Below are 23,881 nucleotides of genomic sequence, written 5' to 3' on the forward strand. Positions count from 1 at the left end.
TCCTAGAAAAAAAAAAAATCTTACTCTTGGGTGACAGTTCTAAAAGTGATTTTTAAAAAATGATTCTAACTTTATTTTTTAATTCTCTAGCTTCTGTGAATCTTGTTTACTTATGTAAAATGTTTCTTAAAGAAATTATATTATTAAACTTATTGTGAAGTTAGACTAGGAAGGTACTTAAAATGTGAATAGAATCAAAAGTTTGTTATTTGATACAAAAAATTTTGAAATTCATGCATATGAGGATTTTCAAAAAGTTTATGAAAAATGTGTACTGTGAAAGCACTACGTATAAATTTCAAAACTTATTTGAGGCCAGCGCCACGGCTCAATAAGCTAATCCTCCACGTGCGGCGCTGGAACACCGGATTCTAGTCCCGGTTGAGGCGCCGGCTTCTGTCTCAGTTGCCCCTCTTCCAGGCGAGCTCTCTGCTATGGCCCAGGAAGGCAGTGGAGGATGGCCCAAGTGCTTGGGCCCTGCACCCCATGGGAGACCAGGAGAAGGACCTGGCTCCTGTCTTCAGATCAGCGCGGTGCGCTGATTGCAGCATGCCGGCCGCAGGGGCCATTGGAGGGTGAACCAATGGCAAAGGAAGACCTTTCTCTCTGTCTCTCTCTCTCACTGTCCACTCTGCCTGTCAAAAAATAAAAAATAATAAAAAATAAAAAACTTATTTGAAACAAAATAAACCTGTCATTTAATTCTATCTAATGGGGACTTTCGGAAGTACCATTGTATACTTGTATCAGATCTTTCACGTTTTCAGAGTCTTATACCCTTAATTACTGAAGACTTTTTACGTTTCTCATGATCTCTGTGAACATGAAAGTTTTTCGTGTTTTTCGCTTTCTTAGCCTAAGAACTGTTACTTCATCCCACAATCTGGCTTCTATTTCCACAACTGCATGTCCTAAATATTATTTGGCATTTATAAATGCATGTGGTAATTTGGAAGAACGCCTGCGTTACAGTATAAATCTTCCAAGTAACTTTAAGGATTATGCTGTAGGCTTCATCTTGAAGCCTAGGAAATGTGAATACTCTTAACTTGGAAAAAGCACCTCCAACTGCTATTCATCTTCCATCCTAACTATTTTGTAATTTATTGGAGTAATTGAAGTGTTTCAGGGAAATTAATATTACAGAGTTTATTTAAAGGCCTAGACTTCAATAAATCCAGATGGAGTTTTGGTAGACAGGGGAATGGTGGCAGGGGAGGTCTGGAGCTTTTTGTCTGTTTAAGCCAGGGTTAGCCTGTAGGCTCTGTGGGTTAGGAAACTGTCTACAGCCTAATTTCCTGTGACACTCCCATGGCCCAGTGCAGTACAAGGTATGTGATTCCAGTAGTCTTGATAACAGCAAACACATACTAACCGCTTAATATGTGCAAGGCTCATTACTCAGTGACTGTTTAAATTTGAAAGGCAGAGTTTTAGAGAGAGAGGGAGAGACAGAGAGTGAGAGAGATCTTCCACCTACTGGTTCACTCCTCAAATGTTCTCAACAGCCAGGACTGGGCCTGGCTGATGCCAGGATCCTGGAACTCCATCCATGTCTCCCATGTGAGTGGCAGGGGTCCAAGAACTTGGGTCATCTTCCACTGTTTTTCCAGGTGCGGTAGCAGAGAGCTAGATCTAAAGTGGACCTGAACTGGTGCTCCTATGGGAGGCCTGCATTACAGGCAGTGGCTTAACCTGCTGTGCCATGACACCAGCCCCTTTAATTCGTTATTTAACTTAATCCTCAAAGGAGGTCTTTGTGGCATGAGGCTTTTAACCTGTCTTGTAGAGGGAAGGGAGACAGATTCAGACTGTGCATAGCAGTATATGAGAAAAATGCAAGTTTTTTTTAAATTTTTATTTATTATTTATTTATTTTTTAAACAGGCAGAATGGACAGTGAGAGATACAGAGAGAAAGGTCTTCCTTTGCTGTTGGTACACCCTCCAATGGCCGCCGCGGTCAGCGCGCTGCGGCCGGCACACCGCGCTGATCTGAAGCCAGGAGCCAGGTTGCTTCTCCTGGTCTCCCATGCGGGTGCAGGGCCCAAGCACTTGGGCCATCCTCCACTGCACTCCCGGGCCACAGCAGAGAGCTGGCCTGGTATTGTTGATTCCTGGTTGACCTAAAATTCCTGTTGTGGACAGGCCTTGGAAGGCCTTTTAATAAGGATATGAAAATTTAGGTTAAATTAGAGTGTTTACATAAAAGTCTATATAAAATCTGATTTTGAACACATTGAGATAACAATAAGAAGGGCAAGAGTTTGTTGTTTCATGAAAAACTTTATAAGATGATTTTTTCTGATTTTGTTTAAAATACAAAGAATCCCTATTGTGTGCCAAGTCCTGTAGTTGGTACAGAGTACAACATAGAACAATTCAGACGTGAGATAAAAACACAAGTAACCCTAAGACAGTGTATTGTTTACTGACAGTAAAGCTTGGGTATTGACAACTGGACTTGAAGGATTTGGGACAAATTATGGAAAGTAGTACTAGCATCAAGGCTCAGAGGGAGCTCTTGAGAACAGTTTAGTTTTAAAAGTAGTATGAGAAATCATTGAGTTATCTGAATTAGTAGCTGTCATTCTTTCTGAGTAGATCACACCATTCAGTAGAATGCTCCTGAGGTAAGGAAGGGGAATTGGAGGAAAATGCTGCATCTTACATTTTGAAATGCTGTCTGAATGTTTACTATAAAGTGATGACATCTTTATTTTCAAGTTCCAAGTTTATTTTACATTTTCATAAAATACGAACAAAGGGTTTACTACTTTTGCTTTGTAGCATTTACATCAGTCCAAATTTCTAGATTCTTGGCTTTTTGTTTTACTACAAATTTGTTTCTAATTTGTTATTGTTTTATTTGAAATGCAGAGAGAGAGAGAGAGAGAGAGAGAGAGAGAAAGAGATTTTCCATCTGCTGATTCACTCCCCACATGAAATAGCTGAAATAGCTAGAGCTGGGCCAAGCCAAAGCCAAGAAATAGGAACTCTTTCTGGCTCTCCCATGTGGGTGGCAGAGACCCAAGTACTTGGAGCCGTCACCTGCTGCCTTCCAGTGTGCATATTAGCAGGAGGCTGGACTCAGAAGCAGAGCTGGCGCTCTAAGGTAGGTATTCAGGCATGGCGTGCCTCTAACCGCTGCATCGAACACCCACCTGATTTCTTATTTTTATTTACTTTGTGCCCAGTTAGTCTAAGTGTTTGTAAATTTGTAAAGGAGCATTTAGGAGAAGCATGCTTGGCCTCTATTTGGTCTTCCTATTTCTTCACGGGTGAAGGGCTGCTTGCCAGGACAGACTGTTGGGTAATACCTTGGTTCTTTTCAGAAGTCATCCATGGTGGTCTGCTGTCTTCTGGTGTTTGGTGGAGAGGAATGTAAGCCAGCCTGATCCAGGGAGCCTTGGAAAGTAACCTGTTTTCTACCTGGAGACCAATGGGACTTTTCTTTTACCCTTCAAACTAAAATAAAAATTACCAAGCTATATCTCAAAATACTGGTCTTTCTCTTCCTCTCCCTACCCCCAACTAATTCCAACTACTGCTTGAAGAGTCCTTTACCTCTCCAGGCAAACCTTTTCTTTAGCTCAGTGTATTTTTGGTATGTCTTTTATTTTTTTAAATTTTCCTGAGTTTCCTATGTCATATACTTCCTAGATCCATCTATCTTTTTTCCTCTCTTTTTTTATCTTCCTTTTTACTTTTCTTTTGAGGTAAGCTTTTCTTCTTTCTTATTTTTTTAATATTTATTTATTTATTTGAGAGGTAAATTTACAGACAGAGAGAGGGAGAGAAAGAGAGAGAGAGATCTTCCATCTGTTGCTTCACTCCCCAAATGGCTGCAAAGGCTGGAGCTGGGCTGATCCAAAGCCGGGAGCCAAGAGCTTCTTCTGGGTCTCCTGTGTGGGTACAGGGGCCTGAGCACTTGGGCCATCTTCCATTGCTTTTCCAGGCCAATTAGTAGGGAGCTGGATTGGAAGAGGAGCCGCTGCGAGACTCCGACTGGCACCCATATGGGATGCTGGCACCGCAGGCGGAAGCTTAACCTACTCCGCCACAGGGCCAGTCCCATTGTGTTTTACTTTAACCATGGATTTTCTAGTTAACTCAATCTGTTCTTCATTGCTTCTAAAGCATTCTAAATTTGGCATCTCCACTGATTCCAGATTGTTCTCTAAAGCCATTCCATAGACACATTTTTCTTCTGAATCTGGTTGAAAGCACTTATTAGAAAACCTGTCTGGTTTCCTGTTTTGCAGGAACAAATGGGCCGTGATTCCTCAAAGAACTTGGCCTTCTTTTGGGCGGCTGGAGCTTTTCATTTGGATCGTGCCGTTTGTCGGTTCATATTTATAGAGGCAGGGCTATGCTTATCTGGAGTTGAGGAATGAGATATGGCGTCTTTCTCTATCAGATATGATAAGATTCCTTTGGAAATATTTCAGTCCAAAAAAAATAGCAGAAGAGAAAACTGTAGCTGTTATTCTGCACCGTGCTGTTTTAGAAGTGCAGCCACCGAGGAATGTGTGGGTTGGAGGCATTGGCAGCAGGGTGCTCTTATCTCTGCAAGATCCTGGAGATCGGACAGTGTCCCCTTCTTGTCTGGGCGCAGTTGCCTGCCTTAGGCACTGGTGTGCATGCCAGCCCTGTTATTGTTGTATGCTTGTTCATTGTGCTGTTGGCTTGTGGTGTCACCCAGTGGGAACAGGTGGGTGTGACCCCTCTTCCCATCACCCATCCCTGTGAACTGGGCACTGTGCATGCGACTTTGTTGGGATCTCCTCCAGGCATCTTCCTGGCAGGCAAAGGCAGCTTGTGGACATCATTGGTCTAATTGGCCTTTCTTCAAATTTGTCTCATCTGACCCCAAATAATAAAAAGTATGCTGAAACTTCTAGCGTGGGGCTAGCATCCTTCCATAGTTTCTTGTGCAGATACAGTTTTTCCTTCATTTTCTACTCTGCAGTTCATTTTAATGGAGCAGTGATACAGCATTCAGGATACTAAAGATATTGAAGAATTTGCCTGAATTACAAACCTCCTTTGTAGCTTAGCCTTTGCAGCTAAAGCTTCTGGGCTGGCATATGATCTTCAGAGTATCCCATCTGTGCTGTAGCCAGTCAGTATATCAGGAATGTGAGTATCCATTAATCCTAGAGAAAGAGAATCCCTATTCCCGGTAACAAAATGGGATTTCCCTTGGGGTTGTAACCCATACCTGTGTTAGCTAACACCTACTAAATGCTTACCATGTTCCAGGTACTACTTCAGGTGTTTTATGAATATCTGCTTCACTTGATACTTCTGACAACCCTAGGACAGAGGTTACCCATGATCTCTCATCCTGCCATTGAGACACTTGCCCAAAGTCGCAGGGTGGAGCTAGGCTGTGACCCTAGGCAGTATTTACTTCCAGTCCATTACTTTTCAGGGCTATAATATGCTACATTTCAAAAGGTAGAAATAAAATTGGAGATCTGTGATTTTCTACTGGTAGCAGTATTGTGTTTGGATTTGTTAGAAGGGACAGAAGGGAGCCAGTTGATGTGCAGTATTAGGGGTCAGGGTAGAAATGTCAGGGTAACAACATTCAAACAGTTGCAGCCAAGAATCAGGAAGACTTTCTTGGGGCAAGTGGGAAGACTGACTACTCTCTCACTGGTTTTAGAGGCACCATTACCTCTGAAGCCCAGTGTTCTGCTTGAGCCTTTTACTCTTTTACTTAATAAACATTCATTTGTCTCTGGTCATGTGTACCTGGTCATGCAGGGTACCTGGGATATGGGTGTAAAAGCCACATCCCAGCTACTGAGTTCACGGTCTATGGGACACTGCTAGGTATAACCAAGTTTTGATTAATTTACTCATTCATTTTTCAGTGTGTGGTCAAACTACAGCTTTCTGACATCTATATTAGATTATGGTCAAAATCCACAGCCCAAGACCACATGCTAGAGTTCTAATATTGCTTGATTAGGGCTTTTGCTGACTTCTGTGTGTGTTCAATTGACACTCTTCAGCTAGCTGAGCCATGAAACTCCAAGGTCGAACGTTTTTGTACAATCCCTTGTGAGCTCTAACAGGGCTGTGAATGGGGCTTCACATATGAGAAACCCCGCGTGTTTTCCATAGTTCTCCAGATCTACAGTGCCCTTGGTGTTGCCTTGCTGCTGTCCCAGCGTAGACAGTGCCTTTACAGGGTTAAACCTTCCTGGGCTTGCTTCAGAGGCCCTGTGTCTGGCAGGGAGATGGAAGTGAAGCCTCTGCCTGTGCACACGCTCATCCAAAGCCCCAGATCAGACTGATAATAAAGGTCATGACCCCTTGTCTTCTGCTCTTTAAAAGTGCTGACCTCTGCCTTCAGACATCAGGCAGAGATTATTTCTTGGAACTAGATTTTTTTCCCCCCATGTGAGTAGGTATTGAAGTTTATTTTGGGTTTGCTATTATTGGAGTATAGAAAGACTATAACAAATAGACCCTTTCCCGAGAACTGGGAGAATTCCGTTCTAAATAAATCAGTGTTCTTGTCTTAAATGTATTAAAAGACTCAGCCTACTTAAAATTAACCTCTGATAAGATTAGATAGTGGGCTTATGTATGTTATTCTGGTTATGTAAATTACTGTCTGTTTCTCAGACTTCTAAACCCAGTTGTAGTGTATTAGACATTGGAATGAAAATGAAACATTGGAACACTGGATGGCAGTCCCCTCTAAGCTGAAGAGAGAGAAAGTTATTTTTTTATTATTGTTTTCAGAAGATTTACCTATTTATTTATCTCAATGTCAGAGTTTCAGAGAGTGAGGTAGAGACAGAGAGAGATCTTCCGTCTGCTCACTGCACAGATGGCTATAAAGGCCAGGGCTGAGCCAGACCAGAGCCAGGAGCCAGGAGCTTCGTCCGGCTTTACCACGTGGGTGGCAGGGGCCCAAAACACTTGGTCCATCTAGCGCTGCTTTTCCTAGGCTGTTAGCAGGGCTCAGGATTAGAAATGGAGCAGCTGAAGTATGAACTGGTGCCCATATGGGATGCTGGCATCACAGGAAGCAGCTCTACCCACTATTACACAATGCTGACCCTCAAAAGGTCTGTTTTAATGGAGCAATTCATCCAGATCTACCAGAAGGGACATTATGGGAGAATGTGAAAGTTTTGGGCATTAGGTACAATATTTTGGGGAAGCCAAATATATTAAAATATGTTACTATCTATCCTGTATTTTACTATTGAGGAAACTGACATTCCAGGGTCACATGTCTGTAAAGTGATAGAGCCAGGATTTGAACCCACAAACCTAGGATCTAAGCTCTTAGCCCTACATTATACCCCTCTCTGTAAGAAGATATGAGATGGGGAAACTATATATAGATTGAGCATTCCTAATCTGAAAATCTGAAATGCTCTAAAATCTGAAACCTTTTAAATTTTCATTTTAATTTTTATTTGAAAGGCACAGTGACAGAGAGACCTTTCTTCTGCTGATTCACTCCCCAAGTCGCCTCAGTGGCTAGGAGCGACCCAGACTGAAACCAGGGGCCAGAGCTTCTTCCATGTCTCCCATGTGGGTGGAGGGGTCCAAGAATGTGGAGCATTTTCCATTGCTTTCCCAGGAGCATTAGCAGGGAGCTGGATTGGAAGTTGTACAACTGGGACGTGAACCGGCACCCATGTGGTGTCACAGGCCCTATAAAAATCTGAAACTTTCCAGTACCCACGTGATGCCACACTGATCTACACCATGAAACTTTGTCTCATGCCCCAAATTACTTAAACTATTGCTAGGAGTACCAGTTGTCTGTGAAGCATGAATGAATTTTGTGATTAGACTTGGATCTTAGCCCAAGATTACCTTATGTGTATGCAAATATTCTAAAATGTGAAATACTTCTGGTCCCAAGCATTTTGGATAAGGGATGTGTAACTTCTTGGGATGCTTGCGTAAAGCTTTGTTAAAGAGGATGTCAGGAAGTAACTTGTGCAGAGAGAAGACAAGATAAAAACGAGAGAGTAAAAGCTATTTGGGTAGTTACAGTGCAGAAGAGGAAAGAATAACTTGGGATTTGGAGCCAAGAGCTTGGAGGAGGCAAAGCATTTGTGTGGGGGTATGACATGTGCCATAGCAAGAGATGAGCATAGTTAAATTTAAGGTTTAAAACTGGATTAAGTAAGGCTTTGAGTGGGGCACACGAGACTGAAGAGTATGATCTTTGCTGGCTGTGTACAGCTGTGGATGGTTTTGCATAGGAAAATGAAGTAGAGCAATAGACAGGACAATGTAACTATCAGGGAAGTTACCTGGGAGATGGCAAGCTGGGAAGGATAGAAAAACTAGTTGAAGGACTATTAAAATGCCCTAGAGGAAAAATGATCAGTGTCAGGACCTCTTCCCTGATTCTAGTAAGCATCTAGATGTGTCAGCATGCCTCAGGAGCTTGGCAAAGAGGAAGGAAGTATCTAGCTTGACACATGGCAAAAGTAAGGACCAAAAATGTTTTTTTTTTTTTTTGGGGGGGGGGAGGGCTGAATGAAGGCAGTGGCTATAGGAATGGAAAATAAGTCAATGCCAATGAAACCAAAGAGGCAGCATTGGCAGTCCTTGGTGAGTAATTGGCTGAGGAGGTGGGGAGAGAAGTCCGCGTCTCCAGTTGGGTAGCTTTGTCACTAACGAGGCATGGGGACCACGACAGGCTCCTCTGAAGGGGTAGGGGTGGGTGGCAGATAGTGTGAGCTTGGCTCAGCCCCTTTTCTCTCCATGGAGCATCTTGATTGCTCCTTGGGCCATTTAAGTCTGTGTCCTGAGAGCTTCCAATGCCAAGGTTGACCCTCTTGTCTACTCCAGCATTTTAGCAGATTCAGGTGAGCTGAAAACCAACCTAATTCATTAGCTTCATTGTTGTAAGGGAAGAGTAATTCTGGCTGACAATGGAATTACTTGGAGAGTTTTTAAGACACATTTGTATTTTTTCCCATGGGCTTGAATGATCCTAATATGTAGCCTTGTATGCTCCTTGAGAAACATTGGGTCATACATTTGCTTAATATTTTTTGTCATAAGAATTTGTTTGCTTTAGAAAATGTAAGGAACATAGAGGAGTAGTTTTTTTTTATTTGACATTCCTACCAGCTCTGAGGTAAACACTATATATAGCCATGTTGTTATGGGTTTACTGTTTTAGTGTCTACACCCAGTGCACTGCCCAGTGATTGTCAATCAACAAGAAACAAATCAAACGCAATGCGTGCTTTCTGCAGAACCCCGCTGTCAGCCATTGTTATAGATGCAGCCTGTGGGAGCTATTGCATGCTGGTTGAGCCAACCTCTCTCCATGTGTACCTGTGTTCATTTCCATAGGCTACTATAACAGATTTCCACAAACAGAATGTCTTAAAAAAATAGGAGTTTGCGGCTGGTGCTGTGGCTTAGCAGGTTAAGCCTCCACCTGCAAAACTGGCATTCCATGTGGACAGTGGTTCTGTTTGAGTCCAGGCTGCTCTGCTTCCATTCTGGCTCCCTGCTAATGCTCCTGGGAAAGCATGGAGGATGGCCCAAGTGTTTGGGTCCCTGCCACCCACATGGGAGACCTGGAAGAAGCTCCTGGCTCCTGGTTTCCATCTGGCCCAGCCCCAACCGCTATGGCCATTTTGGGGGTAAGCCAGCAGATGGAAGATTGTCTCTCTCTGTCTCTCCTTCTCTCTTTGTAACTCTGCCATTTCAAATAAATAAATAAATTTTCAAAACAGAACACCAGGCATTTATCCTCAGTTCAGGAGGCCAGGAATCCACAATGAAGATATCACCAGGGTCGCTCCCTTCCAGAGGCTCTGGGCAGCAGCTGTCCCGTGCTCCTCTCCACGCTTCTGGAGGTTGCCAGCAGTCCTTGGAGTTCTTGGCTGGAGGAACCTCACACCAGCTCTGCCTCCGTTCTCACCTGACCTTGCTCCCTGTGTCTCTGTGTCATCTGTTTTTCTTAGAAGCGCAACAGTAGTTGGATTTAGGGCCCATCCCAAAACAAGTATAATTCTACCTCCAGATCCTTAATTTATTACTTCTGTAAATAACCTATTTTCAATTAAGATCACGTTCTGAGGTTCTTCCAGGTAGATTTGGATGTTTGGGAGATGCCATACAGCTCCAGTAATCATTTGTGACCTACATGAGCCCAGTGTTAGGAGACACCAAATATGGGAAGCTGCCTTGGGCCTCCTACTCCACCGTTCCTGACCACCAGCTTTCTGTTAGTTCCTAGATAAGAAAATGAGTCATAGGCAAATTGGATTCCATGCCTGATATAGACCCCTACCCCACTGCAGACCTATGCTCTCACATGTTGAACTACGTGACTCCAGAGAAAGTATGAGCATATGTGAGCACATGTGAGATCATATGCATGAGTGAATGTGTGTGTGTGCATGTGTGAAAGCGTGTGCATGGGTGTATGTGAGTATATGTGAACATGTGTAAAAGTGTACACATGAGTGTATGAGTGTATGTGAGCATGTGTGATTGTGTATGCGTGTGAATGAGTGTTTGAGCATGTGTGAGTGCATATGCATGGGTGTATGTGTGAGTGTGTGTGCATGTGTGTTTGGGTGTGAGGGGAGGGGAGAGACATCAGACAACACAAGGAATCAGATCTCAGGTAGAATTTGTAACTCCAAGGACTCTTTCCATGGCTTCCGCATCTCTTTAGTTATCATTTTACCCGGGGCAGTCTATTAACATCTTATAAATGGCTTGATGCCTGGGCATGATCAGGGCTGGAGGCCACTCTGGTCCTCTACTCAGACGATTTTAACATTTAAAGTGCTCTTAGGCTAACTTTGTGGATGACATTCTTTTGTCTGGCTGCCTCTTGTGAAATCTGTGTTGTGCCACTTGGGCGAAGACCAAAACTCAGGAGTTGTGGCTGCTTATTATTCTCAAATACATACCAGAAATACTTTTGGTATATTCCTGGATTGTAGCCAGATACATCTGTAAGTGTCCTATGGCAAAGAAGTCCTGCTCAGCTCTTAGGACAGGCATGTTTACACATGCACCTCTCATTAGGAACTGTTTCTTGAGTAAATCAAATCCCACTTATATACCTATAGATCTTTTTTAATAAGAGCTTGCTAGTCTCAGCAGCCTTATTATGAACATGTTTGTGAAGTTAATAGTCCTACACTAATTGCCTTTGTAAAACTGTACATTTTGTATCTAATCCTGGGCTTGTTTTATGTGGCCCTTGTGTTTAAAAAGGGCTTAGAACTCAAGAGTTTCCAATCCCAACACTACCAGACTGAGGTCTCTCCATCTGCCCCAGCTGTGAGATGGTGGTCTGGTGTTCTTGGAAGTCTTCCTCAGTGTGGTGGGTTTATGTCGGGGTAGGAAGTGCAGAAGTGGGTGTGAATGCCAAGTCTTCCATGCCCTGACTTTGTAACTTTGGGCAAAATACTTCTGTGCATATTTTCTTTTAAGATTCATTTATGTATTTGAAAGTTAGAGTTAGAGTTAGAGTTAGAGTTAGAGTTAGAGTTAGAGTTAGAGTTAGAGTTAGAGAGAGAGAGAAAGAGAGGAAATCTTCCATCCATTGGTTCACTCTCCAGGTGGCTACATCAGCCAGGACTGGGCCAGGCCTAAGCCAGGAGCTTCTTCCAAGTCTCCCAAGTGGGTGACAGGGTCCCCAGAACCTGGGCCATCTTCTGCTGCTTTTCCTAAGCCATTAGTAGAGAGCTGGATCAGAAGTGGAGCAACCCGGACTTGAAGTTGTGCCAGAGTCACAGGCAGCGGCCTTACCTGCTAGGCCAGAATGTGCCCCTCCCCGACCCTGCTGCGTGTATTTTTCCAACTTCAGTTTACTTCTCAGTAAAATGAGGATAACAATGCCTGCCACAGGGTGAAATATTTATATGTTTCCTCAGGCTGCTCTAACAAATTCTGCAAACTGGATGGCTTAGCACAACAGAAGTTAATTCTCCTATAAAAAGAAACTTGGCTAGAAGTCTGAACTCAAGTCCACACTCTCTCCAAAGGCTCTGGGCAAGAATCCTTCCTTGCTTTGCGCCTCTTCTTGTTTCTTGTAGTTACAGCTGTCCCTGGTGTTCCTTGGTTGATGGTAGCAGGATTCCCATCTCTGTCCCTGGCAACATGTGGCCTTCTCCCTGTGTTTCCTCTGTGTCGCTGAATCTCTCTTCCTTATAAGGACACCAGTGACTGGACTGAGGCCACACCCTAAACCAGTATGACCTCATCTTAACTTGAGGATGGCTACGAAGACCCTATTTCCAAGTAAGGTCACATTTTGAAATCCTGGGAAGACAGGAATTTTCTGGGGACACTGCTCTATCCAGTATGGAGAGTTTTGATGACTGAAATGAAAGAAATTATTTATGGCAGCTGGCGGGGACCAGTACTCAGTACAAACTAAGCAAACTGGGACTGGCATTGTGGCCTAGCAGGTGAAGCCACCACCTGTGATGCCGGCATCCCAGATGAGTGCTGGTTCCAATTCTGGCTTCTTCAGATCTGTCTTCCTGCTGGGGCCCCTGGGAAAGCAGTGGAAGATGGCCCAAGTGTGTGGGCCCCTGCACCCATGTGGGAGACCCAGATAGCCACAGCCATTTGGAGAGTGAACCAACGGATGGAAGATCTTTCTGTGTCTCCCTCTCTCTGACTCCTTCAAATGAAATAAATAAATCTTAGAAAACTAAGCTCCTTCTTCCTGTGGTTGACTCATGTCTTCGGCGTTCTCAGCACTCCTTTCTCAGTAGACAGTCACTGCTCTTTTTTTGTACGGGGGTCACCCCCATCTCATTTTCTTTAGGAGACTCCTGGATTGCTCCCTGATTTTCTCCAGGATCCTGGCTCCCAGCTCGCATTTTTCCTTTCTGCCCCCATCCTGGGAATGCTGATTCCTGTAAATAACCCATCCTTATCTAGCATCTGCTTTTTTTGTTTTTAAAAGATTTATTTTTATTTACTTGAAAGAGTTAACAGAGAGAGAGAGAGGTCTTCCATTCGCTGGTTCACTCCCCAAATGTCCACAATGACTGGAGCTGAGCCGATCCGAAGCCAGGAGCCAGGAACTTCTTCCAGGTCTCCCATGTGGGTGCAGGGGCCCAAGGACTTGAACCATCCTCTGCTGCTTTCCCAAGCACATTAGTAGGGAGCTGGGTTGGAAGTACAGCAGCCTGGACTCAAGCTGGTGCCCATATGGGATGCCAGAGCTGCAAGCCGGGTATTTAACCCGCTGCACCACAGCACCAGCTCCCAGCAGCTGCTATTGACTTAGAAGACCATGCCCTGTGCCTTGTCTATACCGGGCCCTGATGCATAGTCATTGCAGGTACCCTCTTACTGGCTCCTCCCATCCTCTTGACCCTGGCATCTCTCCTTTAATCTTTGTCTTCATAGTCTCTGGGCAATAATCGGGCTGGCCACCCCTTGCTCCCCTCCAAACTGAAGCTTCCCGTGGGAATACACGTGGCATTCCCAAATGATTTCTTGATGGACTGAGTAACTCCAACTCTCAGCGGGACCTTCAGGGCTGCCTAACCGTGCCTTCCCTCGTTCCAGCTGTTTTCCCTCAGGAGCTATTGGAACTGTCACCATTTGTCAAGCCTCGCAGCCCACCCCGGACCCTGCTTGCTTTGCCCCCTGCTTGTCCAAGAAAACACAAAATGTATAAAACACACACTGTGGCTCCCTTTCCAGCTGCACTCCGCATCTCCTCCTCCTCTTCCTCCTCCCTGTCTGGGAGGCAGGACATGACCCTAATTGCAAAGGTCAGAGTTGAATCCACAAAGCTACCCTCTCCCAACCCCTTTTATTGGTTGTCCGCACCACTGCCCTGAGGGTTTGATGCTTGCCTCAGCCTATAAGCAGGTTTCCTCTTTCATTTTCCTTTCCATTGAACTGCTTTGCTTTCTCCTCCTGAGAGATCCACTGTGCTGTAAATTAAGTGACTCTACACAAGTTCCTTACTTTACATCTGTAAGGTGTGCTATTAATAGTGCCAACCTGCTGTGTTGTTGTTCATAGTAAACTGACATGCAGTCCACCTCCTAGCACTGTGCTGTTGTAGTTATCCTAAGTCGCAATCGAATTTTCTCTGGACTTCCATAAGACGTAGTTAACAGCAGTGGTCTAGCACTGACAATGACATAAGTAGATATTAGGTGTGTTTTTAACCTTAATGCATATAATTTTTGTGAATACTTCAATTTTTATAAAATTTAAATGTATTTGAAAGGTTAGGAGAGAAAGAGGAGAGAGCCATGCATTGGTTCAATTCCCCAGTGCCCATAATAGCCAGGGCTGGGCCAGGCCAAAGTCAGAAGCCTGGAACTCAATCTAGGTACCCCTGTGAGTGGCATTTTGCTAACTGTACTGCATTTAATATCCTATTTTGTGTTGTTGGCATATTTCTGGTATTGCTGAATTTTACCTCCACAGCTATATTCAGTAAAGGCTATGCTAGTCATGTAAAAGGCTCTAAGCAAATATTTGTTGAATGAATCAATGATGGGAGTTAAGACTCCCTTATGTGTGTGACATCTATGGAATCTTTTTTTTTTTTTTGACAGGCAGAGTGGACAGTGAGAGAGAAAGGTCTCCCTTTTCCGTTGGTTCACCCCCCAAATGGCCGCTGCGGCCAGCGCACCGTGCTGATCCGAAGGCAGGAGCCAGGTGCTTCTCCCGGTCTCCCATGCGGGTGCAGGGCCCAAGCACTTGGGCCATCCTCCACTGCCTTCTTGGGCCACAGCAGAGAGCTGGCCTGGAAGGGGAGCAACCAGGACAGAATCCCACGCCCTGACCGGGACTAGAACCCGGTGTGCCGGCGCCAGAGGCGGAGGATTAGCCTAGTGAGCCGTGGCGCCGGCCAGGAATCCTCTGTATTACTTTGCACCTAGTGGATCTCTCCTAAGTACTGGCTGATCTATTCAGTGAGGAAATATCGTATGGCCCTGCAGCCTGCCTGTTTCTTGTCCTGCCTTTGAGGTGTATGGTCTTTTTTTCTGGAAAGTGTGAGTTTGAAACCTTCCCAGCGAGAATTCTGCTTGCTTTGTCTTTCATCTTAGCCTTGCTGATTATTTTGGCAAGACTGTCTGCTCTCTGTAAACTTGAGACAGAAATGCAGTTTGTCCAAAGAGAATCTCTCACGTAGACTCCTCCAGATGACTGTACACACAGATTCATACAAGAGCTTTTCTAATAGTGATGTTGAGGGTTTTAGCATCTTTCTTTAAAAAAAAAAAAAGTCAAAGAAACGCTTTCTTTTCTTGGCTTGCACTGTGCCAATAGATTATTTTGACTGGGTTGTTAGATTCCAAAACTCAAGCCTGCTCATGAAGCAGATGCCTGTGCCCACTGTTTTCTCAGTTCCCAGTGGTTCAACCAAAATAAGAGAAGGTGATGCCATGTCTGGCCAAGAGCAGGTGTTGCCAGATGACAGAGCCCCAACTCCGTCACCAGTTGATGTGGTGTTCGCTACCCAAGATGCAGACATCTTGTACTTCTTTCAAAAGGCCAGGAAGCTTCAAGGGAAAACTCTTAAACAAACGGGTGTCATTTGGAAATGATTTGATGAATAAAAACCTTCCCGGCAAGCCATTGAACATTTCATTTGTGATATATTAGCCGGATTGCATGGAGCCCACATTGAGGGTAAGGTCTGCCTTTCCCACATGCTGCCCTTCATAGCTGAAACATTACACATGTCTCTGGAGCGTAACATATGGCTTCCTGAACTTGCAAATGTGGCCTCATGTGCTCTGTTGAAATAGCGTCTGTTTAAACAGTCTCCTGGAAAAGTGAGCCATATTCAATAAAATAGTTAATTTCGCATCTGTGGATGTTTCTCTAGAGCCCTTCACAGTGTGACTTTTCAGGAACATAGTAGAAAATGTGCACTAAGGTGTTATCTGCCTTTAAAAGGGTAATAGATTATGCACTCTAGGTTGTAAATATTAAAAGATTCCTGGAACATTAACCGAGAAGGGACAGTACAAGTCATCTGATTCAAGACTAGTATTAATCACCATTCTGAAGACGTCCAATTCTTGGGGCAATTTGCAAGGAGGTGAGATTTCCCACATTTGCACCTTGATGGAAGTGGTGGGCTGGGATTTCAACTTAAAAGCCCCCTGACCCTGAAGTCTGCCTCTTCTCTTCTTGGCCAGGAGTTCATCACTTGGGCTAGTGGATGGCTGGGGGTGGATGTGTAGTTGGGAGAAATCTCAGGGATTGTGTGCATTTTTGTGCTTGTATGCACAATTCCGAGAAACGTGCTTAACTTTGTCACGCTCTCTGAGTCTTCAAAAGAGTCAGCATCAGATATTTTTTGCACCAAGTCTGCCTTCATTTTAGAGATGAAGAAACAGCAAGTCCAAATTGAAAGCAAATCATGCAAAGCGATTTGACCCAGTGTTGACTTGACCATAAACTGAACCAGTAAGACCTCTTTGTAGATTGTGTGTGTGTGTGTGTGTGTGTGGAGAGAGGGAGTGAGAAAGAGAGACATGGAGAGAAGGTAGAAGGGAGCTGGAGGGGGAAAAAGAAAGAAATCATTAGAAGGAAGTGCAACAGAACGGGACCATTTATTTGTCTTTTTAAGTATTTATTTGAGAGACAGAGCTCCTGTCTACTTTATGGCTCCCGAACCAAATACCTGCAATGTCAGAAATGAGCCAGGCTGAAGCTGGGAGGCGGGGACCCCATCCATCTCCCAGATGTGATGCAGGGACTTAGCTATTTAAGCTATCACTACTGAATCCCAGGTCTGCATTAGTGAAAAGGTGGAATCGGGAGCCAGAGCAGGGGACCAAACTCAGGCACTGTCACATGGGACTCAGGCAGCCCAACTGCTATGCTGATCACCTGCCCCAGCAATGTACCCACTAACACGGAGTGGTCAAGTGAGCATCTGAGGAGCCACGGCCCAGGTTGTGAAAAAGCATGGGGCCTCTGCGTACTCCCAGGTGGCCCTTTCTGACCCATGGCACGCTCTCACCCCTAATCACTGTCCTTTGTTGATAAAGTCCTCTCTAAACAATATGGTTCCATTTTTCCTGTTTTTGTCTTTCTGTGCACCTAGTCATGTTACTGTGTGCATGTGCGTGTATCTTGTTTCTTTAAGTGATATCATGGGTAATATCCATCCTTGGTGTTGTATATAAGTTGTACTTCGTTCATTTTCATTCCTAAGTGATAGTCTATCTTCTGTATTCGATATTTGAGTTATTTGTAAATTTTGACTGCTGTGAGTGATGCTGCTGTTAACATTCTTATACACATCTTCCACACACAGTTCATGAGCAGTTCCTGGGGGAAGACTGATACTCCGCAAACTCTGGTGGGAGACAGCATACCTAGTTCTGCAAGGAAAAAGTGAAGACTTTTTTTCTTTCCCTATCCCTGTTTTTAACAAGGCCTGTGGAGGAGGAAAGTCCTTTCAAGTTAGTTCTGTGAGTAGCTCTAGCATAGATTCTGCGTGTCCCCAGACTGGCAGTAAGAGTGAAAGACAGCACTAGCTGCACCCACATGATTTCAGGGCTCCACCCCAGCTCACGGGAGCCAGCATCCCCAGGACGGGGCCTGGAGTCTACAGATTTAACACGCACCCAGGTCATCTCAGCACTGGGAGACACCAGCTTCACCGGGAGGGAACTCCTAGTGCTTGGCTCCTTGGTTGTGAAGGTTTGGGGGAAATGTACATGTGATTAACGTCTTAGAAAATTGGCCTTTTTTTAGAACAGTTAAGGGAGTTATAAGGTTTACCAAGAATCTGAGACATGATTTAATAATTGGTTGTAAAAGAATGAGTCTTACAGATGAGAAGGCACGTGTTTATTGAGTCTAGAGAGATTTAGCTTAGTCAGGAGGAAGAAGATTCTGCTGAAATCTGCAGGGCAGACCGAGAATGTAGTAGGCACCGTGGGGGTCGGAAATCCAGGCTGTCATCAGTGCCTTCGGGAGCTGGAGTCAGGAGACAAAACAAGCGCATCCCGCGCTCTCGCACAAAAGCCCGGATGCAGTATTTCATCAAGTCTAGACTGTGGGCTTCAGTCGAGACAGTCGAGGGCCTCTGGGACCGATGGAGCAGAGGGGTCACCAGGAGCCTCTTCAGAGCCTGCGAGGCCTGAGCAGCCTGCAGAAGTCAGCCTCTGCAGAGGTGGGCAGAGTGACAGAGCGCTCCAAAGCAGCCACTTCCAGGGAGTTTTTTTAACTGGGATTCCCTACTAATACATTTTATATCACCCCTGGTATACACACAAATAAGAAACAAAGGTTTTGTAAAATGTTTCACCTTGTTCAATGTGGTATGTCTGATATTTGTATTTCATTTTCAATAGATTAATCCATTAATAAGTTGAAAACTAATAAGGGACCAGAAGTCCAGGATGGAGCCTGCTCTATGGAGGGAGAGGGAGTGCTAATTGGAAGAGAGGATTTTCTTTCTTTCTTTCTTTCTTTTTTTTACTGAATTTGTTTATTTTTATTTACTTGAAAGGCAGAGGATCAGAGAGATCTCCTGTCCGCTGGTTCTCTTTCCAAATGTCCTTAATCGCTGGGGCAGGGTAGGCCAAAGCCAGGAGCCGGGAACTCAGTCTGGAGCTACCCCGTGGATGGCAGGGACTCAGGTCCTTGAGGCATCACTGTTGATTCCCAGGGTGCAAATTAGCAGGAAGCTGGGATTGGCAGTGGATCCAGGACTCCAGTTCAGACATCCCCCGTAAGATGCAGGTCCCAAATGGTTCCTAACCACTGCACCAAATCCCTGCCTTCGTATTTGCATGGGAAGAAGAGAGAGGTGGTGTTGTCAATGACCAGGTGAGCTCGAGAAACCTTCCTTGATTCTGGAGTGGGAATCAATGACTTTGGGATGTTTTAGCAAAAATGTCAGACTTCATCTGTTTGTCTAACCAACCTAGATTGACCAGGAAGATTTTTGAGAATTCTTTTTTTTTTTTTTTTTTTTTTGGCCAGGCAGAGTTAGAGTTATAGATAGTGAGAGAGACAGAGAGAAAGGTCTTCCTTTCCGTTGGTTCACCCCCCAAATGGCCGCTATGGCCTGCACTGCGCTGATCCGAAGCCAGGAGCCAGGTGCTTCTTCCTGGTCTCCCATGCGGGTGCAGGGCCCCAAGGACTTGGGCCATCCTCCACTGCCTTCCTGGGCCACCGCAGAGAGCTGGACTGGAAGAGGAGCAACCAGGACAGAATCTGGCACCCCTACTGGGACTAGAACCCGGGGTACTGGTGCCTCAGGCGGAGGATTAGCCTAGTGAGCCATCACGCTGGCCGAGAATCCTTTTGACATCTGGTTTCAATTTAGTACCTCTTAGCAGGGGATGGGGAAGGGGGTGGTGCTGAGGAATTTGCTTTGGGATTCCCCCCAGCAGTGACATTCATAGTGGTTATTAAACATCTGTATGGTCTCGGGTTGAGAGGCTTTGGGACTTCTGGTATAGAAGTACAGGATAGAACAGCTGTGTAGGAGAGCATCTAGGATCTATGTTTGTGGGTAAGTGTAGGAGAAAAAATGATGGCATCTTAGAAGCCATGCTTCTAGAAGCAGCATGATATGGCCATGTGTGCATCCCAGAGCTAATTGCCAGTATAACCAGTGGCCGGGACTAGGGGCCTGTGCCAAGTTAGCATCGGCTTACTATTAGTGCTACCCAGCAGTCTGAGTAATGGCAACTTGCCATGCGAGACTCATGCTCACAGCCCAGATTCCTAGATCAGAGAGATCCTTTTGGGAAGCTTCTTGGCCTCCATTGGAACATACTTGTAAGAATTTTAAGAACAGAACTCTTACCTTCTCTCCTCCTTTCTCAGCCAATCACAGCCCGCTTTTTCCCTCTGTAGGGTTGTCTCTTCTCTGGGCTCCAACTCCACGGCCTCCCAAATGTGTGAGCATCCGTCCTGCTCCCTCTAGCTGCTTTCCCAGAGCCCTGTCTGCGGCACATCCGAGCTGAATGGTGTTGAAGACTATGTATTAAATGTCTGGGGTATCGGTGTTCTCTTTGCCTCACCTGGTCCCAGAGAAAAGTACCTCCTGGCCTGCATCCACAAGAGACTGTAGATAAGAGAGATGAACTTTAGACCTCAAGGCATGTGCCACTGACCTTGTCCTCCAAAGAGCAGAGAAGGGGATCTTTCCTGCCATGTCCCACAGAAACTGAACTCCTAAAGATCCACGTGGAACTAATTTTAGGGAAGCCCTGCAGGCAGATTTTTCTCTGCTTGAGAGCAGAGAGCCTTAGCAGCACTGAAAAGGACAATGCTCTCCGATGGCCTTTCCTTTGCTAAGTACTTTCAGCCCTGTCCTCTGAGATTTAATCTCCTTTTGATCTTCCCAATCCAGTTTTAATTTGGTCAGTTTCGGCTAGAGGAGGATTTCAAAAGCCAGCATGTATCCCATTTAGAATGATGTAGGTAGGAAGCATTGATTCTAGGTGTACTTCAATGTGATTTTTTCTTGATGCATTGTGGGGGAAATGGGCTGGAATCTGGTTCTTGGCATTTGCTACACTGTTATAATTGAAAGGTTGTTTAGTGAAGCTTCCTATTCTACTGACAAATGCTTACCCAAGGGCAATATATATTTTTTGTCATCCTTTAATAGGAGATAACACCTAATGCTTTCCTGGTGAGTAAATTGATTGCTATTGTAGGAGTGTGGATTCCATTGGTCCCAATCTATTCTATCTTTATTAAAAATACGAAGAAAGTGCAGCAGGCATTTGGTGCAATGGTTAAGACAGTATGGGGGGGGGGGGGGAGGAATGGTGCCTGCGTGTAGGGTAAAGCCTCCACCTGCAGTGCCAGCATCCCATCTGGGCACCGGTTCGAGTCCCAGCTGCTCCTCTTCTGATCCAGCCCTCTGCTATGGCCTAGGAAAGCAGTAGAGGATGGCCTGAGTCCTTGGGCCCCTGCACAGATGTGGGAGACCCAGAAGAGGCTCCTGGCTTCAGATCAGATTGGTGCAGCTTCAGCCATTGCAGCCATCTGGGAAGTGAACCAGCAGATGAAAGACCTCTTTCTCTCACTCTCTCTCGCCCCTTCTGCCTCTGCCTCTGCTTCTCTGTAACTCTGCCTTTCAAATAAATCTTTTTTTAAAAAGATTCGTTTATTTTATTTGAAAGAGTTACACAGAGAGAAAAGGAGAGGCAGAGAGAGAAAGGGAGAGGTCTTCCATCTGCAATTCACTCCCCAGTTGGCCGCAACAGCAGATCCGAAGCCGGGAGGCAGGAGCTTCCTCTGGGTCTCCCACGTGGGTGCAGGGGCCCAAGGACATGGACTATCTTCTACTGCTTTCCCAGGCCATAGCAGAGAGCTGGATAGGAAGTGGAGCAGCCGGGACTTGAACTGGCACTCATATGGGATGCCAACATTGCATGTAACAGCTTTACCCACTATACCACAGCGCTGGCCCTAATAAATAAATCTTTAAAAAAAAAAAAAAAAAGACCCAGTATGGGACATCCATATCCCACTTGGTTGGGTTCGAGTCCCTGCTGCACATCCAATCCAGCTTCCTACTAATGTGCACCCTGGGAGGCAGCAGGTGACAGCTCAGGTACTTGGGTCCCTGCCATATACACGAGAGGACCGAAATGGAGTCCCAGGCTCCTGGCTTCAGTCTGGCCCAACCTTCGCTCTTGCAGGCATTTGGGAAATGAACGAGCGTGGATGATTTCTGTCTCCCTTCTCTCTGTTGCTTTTTTTAAATTTTTTTTTTACAAAAAGTGTTTTTAAATTGGAAGAGAGCTGTCATGTAGAGCTGCACTGCTTTATATGGTAGCTCCTGGTGCCTGAAGTCAAATACAGTGCTTCAGTCACACCATCCACATTTCCAGTGTACGGTAGTCATATGGGGCTCGTGCAACATTGCCGTTTTGGGCCAGATGATGCTTTGTCATGAGAAGGATCTGTCTGTGTATTGCGGGATGTTTAGTGGCACCACTGGCCTCCACCTAGCACATGCCAGTGGCATTCCCTACAGTGTCTTCAGAGGTTACCAAGTGTCCCTCTGGGTGCAAAATCAGCCCTGGTTGAGAACCACTGGCCTGTGGCCACAGTATTGGAGAGTGTAGCTATTGAACATTCAAACAGACAATACGTTCTGGAGTAATCCTATCAGAGTTCATAGAATTGCATATTTTGAGGTTTAAATAAGGAGTCATCAAGAGCACTCAGTCCAAAGCCTTGGGAGAAGGAGGCATGAGCTGTGGCTGCACAGCATGTAAGTTTCAGGTCAGTGTCCAGGGTTTCAGATTCATGCAGCCCACAGGGCAAGCTGCTGAGTGTTTTGTTCCAATCACCTCCTTCTCATTGTGGTCTTGTGCTCAGTGATGGCCAGGGAGGAGAAAGGAGTTCTGAGACTGGGAGTGGCCCAGCCCTGAGATTCTGAGATACAAATTCTGGTCAGGTCTGTTTTACTCCTCCCTGGCCTGGGGCTTTCTCAGAGGGGTGCTTGGGATGTCTGGGGGGCAGCTTGGTGAGAGGCTGGAGTCTTAGCTTCCCAGAGTAGCAGGCTAGAGATTGAGAATCGCTCCTGGGGCCTCTTTACCTTTTACATGCATAACATCTCCTCTGTCTACGTCTTTGTAGTGGTCCCTGGTAAGTCTTTATTAGGCAATGCCTGGGGGTTCCTAATCGTCAGAGGTCCCAGGGAAGCAGAGGGCCCTGGGGGCCTGACTGTATGGTTTGGCTGTGGCTTGAGGGTCTCCCAAAGGTTCGTGTGTTGCAGGCACGGCTCCTGAAGAGGCTGTGTTAGGAGATGGTGCCTCATGGGAGACCTTGAGGTGGTGGTGCTGGTGGTGGGCTGCCACCTTATGGGGCTAGGGAGGTTCCCCCATGACTCCTTGGTAGTTCTCCCAAGAATGTTCTCAAAGCCACAGTCTGGCCCCTGTCCACGTCTCTGGCTGGCTGTGTGGAGAAGCCGTCACTTGTCAGTGTCATTGGCATGATGAGCTCTGACTGAGAGGGCCCCAGCCCCAGGCCCGAACCTCCCCACACTGTGAGCCAGACAGACCTCTTTTCTTCCTAAGCAGGCTGCTTCAGGGACTCACAGCGTGGTGGAAGCTGACAAACGCCCGGAGGGAAGGAGGTATTTTTCCCGGGGCGGGGTGCTTGCAGATGAAGGGGCCAGAAGGCAGGCCTCACTCAGAGGCTGCTGAGGGGAGGCCGGGAGGCCAGGGCAGATGTCCTAAGGGCCTTGATGTGCCCATGCCTTCTCTCCCTTCCCTCTCCCTTCATGAACCTCACTTGCTTCATAGGCTTCCCAGTGGCTCCTCGTCAGCCTCTGATTCTGTTCTCTCCTTCCTCTGCTCCACTGGTGCCTTTTCGAGTTAGAAGCTGCTCCATCTTGTGCTCAAGACTCGTGTGTTTCCATGTGAAGAGTAGAGCCTAGCTGTTGTGCACCTGCAAGTTTTCCTGTTACTACGGCTTGCAGAATTATGCCTTGGCATTTGGCGGGGTTGGCAGGGATTGAGACTTTGCTCACAGCCACTTCATAGCTTGCTCCGGAGTGGAGCAAACTCGCTGTGGAGTCGGTAGCCGGGACAGCTATGTAAAATCAGCATACAGCTCAAAACTCGGGACCCAGCAAACAAGCCAGAAAGAGTGACTGTGAAAGCAGATGAGGGGTTGTGTGTCTATACACCCTTGGGTGACCTTGAGCTGTTGGCCAGTGTGGTTCTGAACACGGTGGACTGGGTGAGCTGCGGACTAGGTCAAAGGCCAGTGTTCTGAGGCGCCAGTTGTCAAGTTCAGTTAGAAAGTAGCTAATGTGTAAACTGGCCTTGAGGTCTTTGTAAGTTGCTTCATCTCCCTAATGTTCGTTAGAAGAAGTGCCGTTAGTTCAGAGTCTGGTGACGGGACTC

The 23,881-nt window shown here is 45.8% G+C and overlaps 1 protein-coding gene across 1 annotated transcript in view; it reads left to right on the forward strand.

Moving 5' to 3' along the window:
- Positions 1 to 23,881, forward strand: part of RAI14 (retinoic acid induced 14) — a 166,389-nt gene that overhangs the window by 73,859 nt on the left and 68,649 nt on the right.

The sequence above is a fragment of the Lepus europaeus genome, chromosome 15 (assembly GCF_033115175.1).
Source record: "Lepus europaeus isolate LE1 chromosome 15, mLepTim1.pri, whole genome shotgun sequence".
NCBI classification, from domain to species: Eukaryota; Metazoa; Chordata; class Mammalia; order Lagomorpha; family Leporidae; genus Lepus; species Lepus europaeus.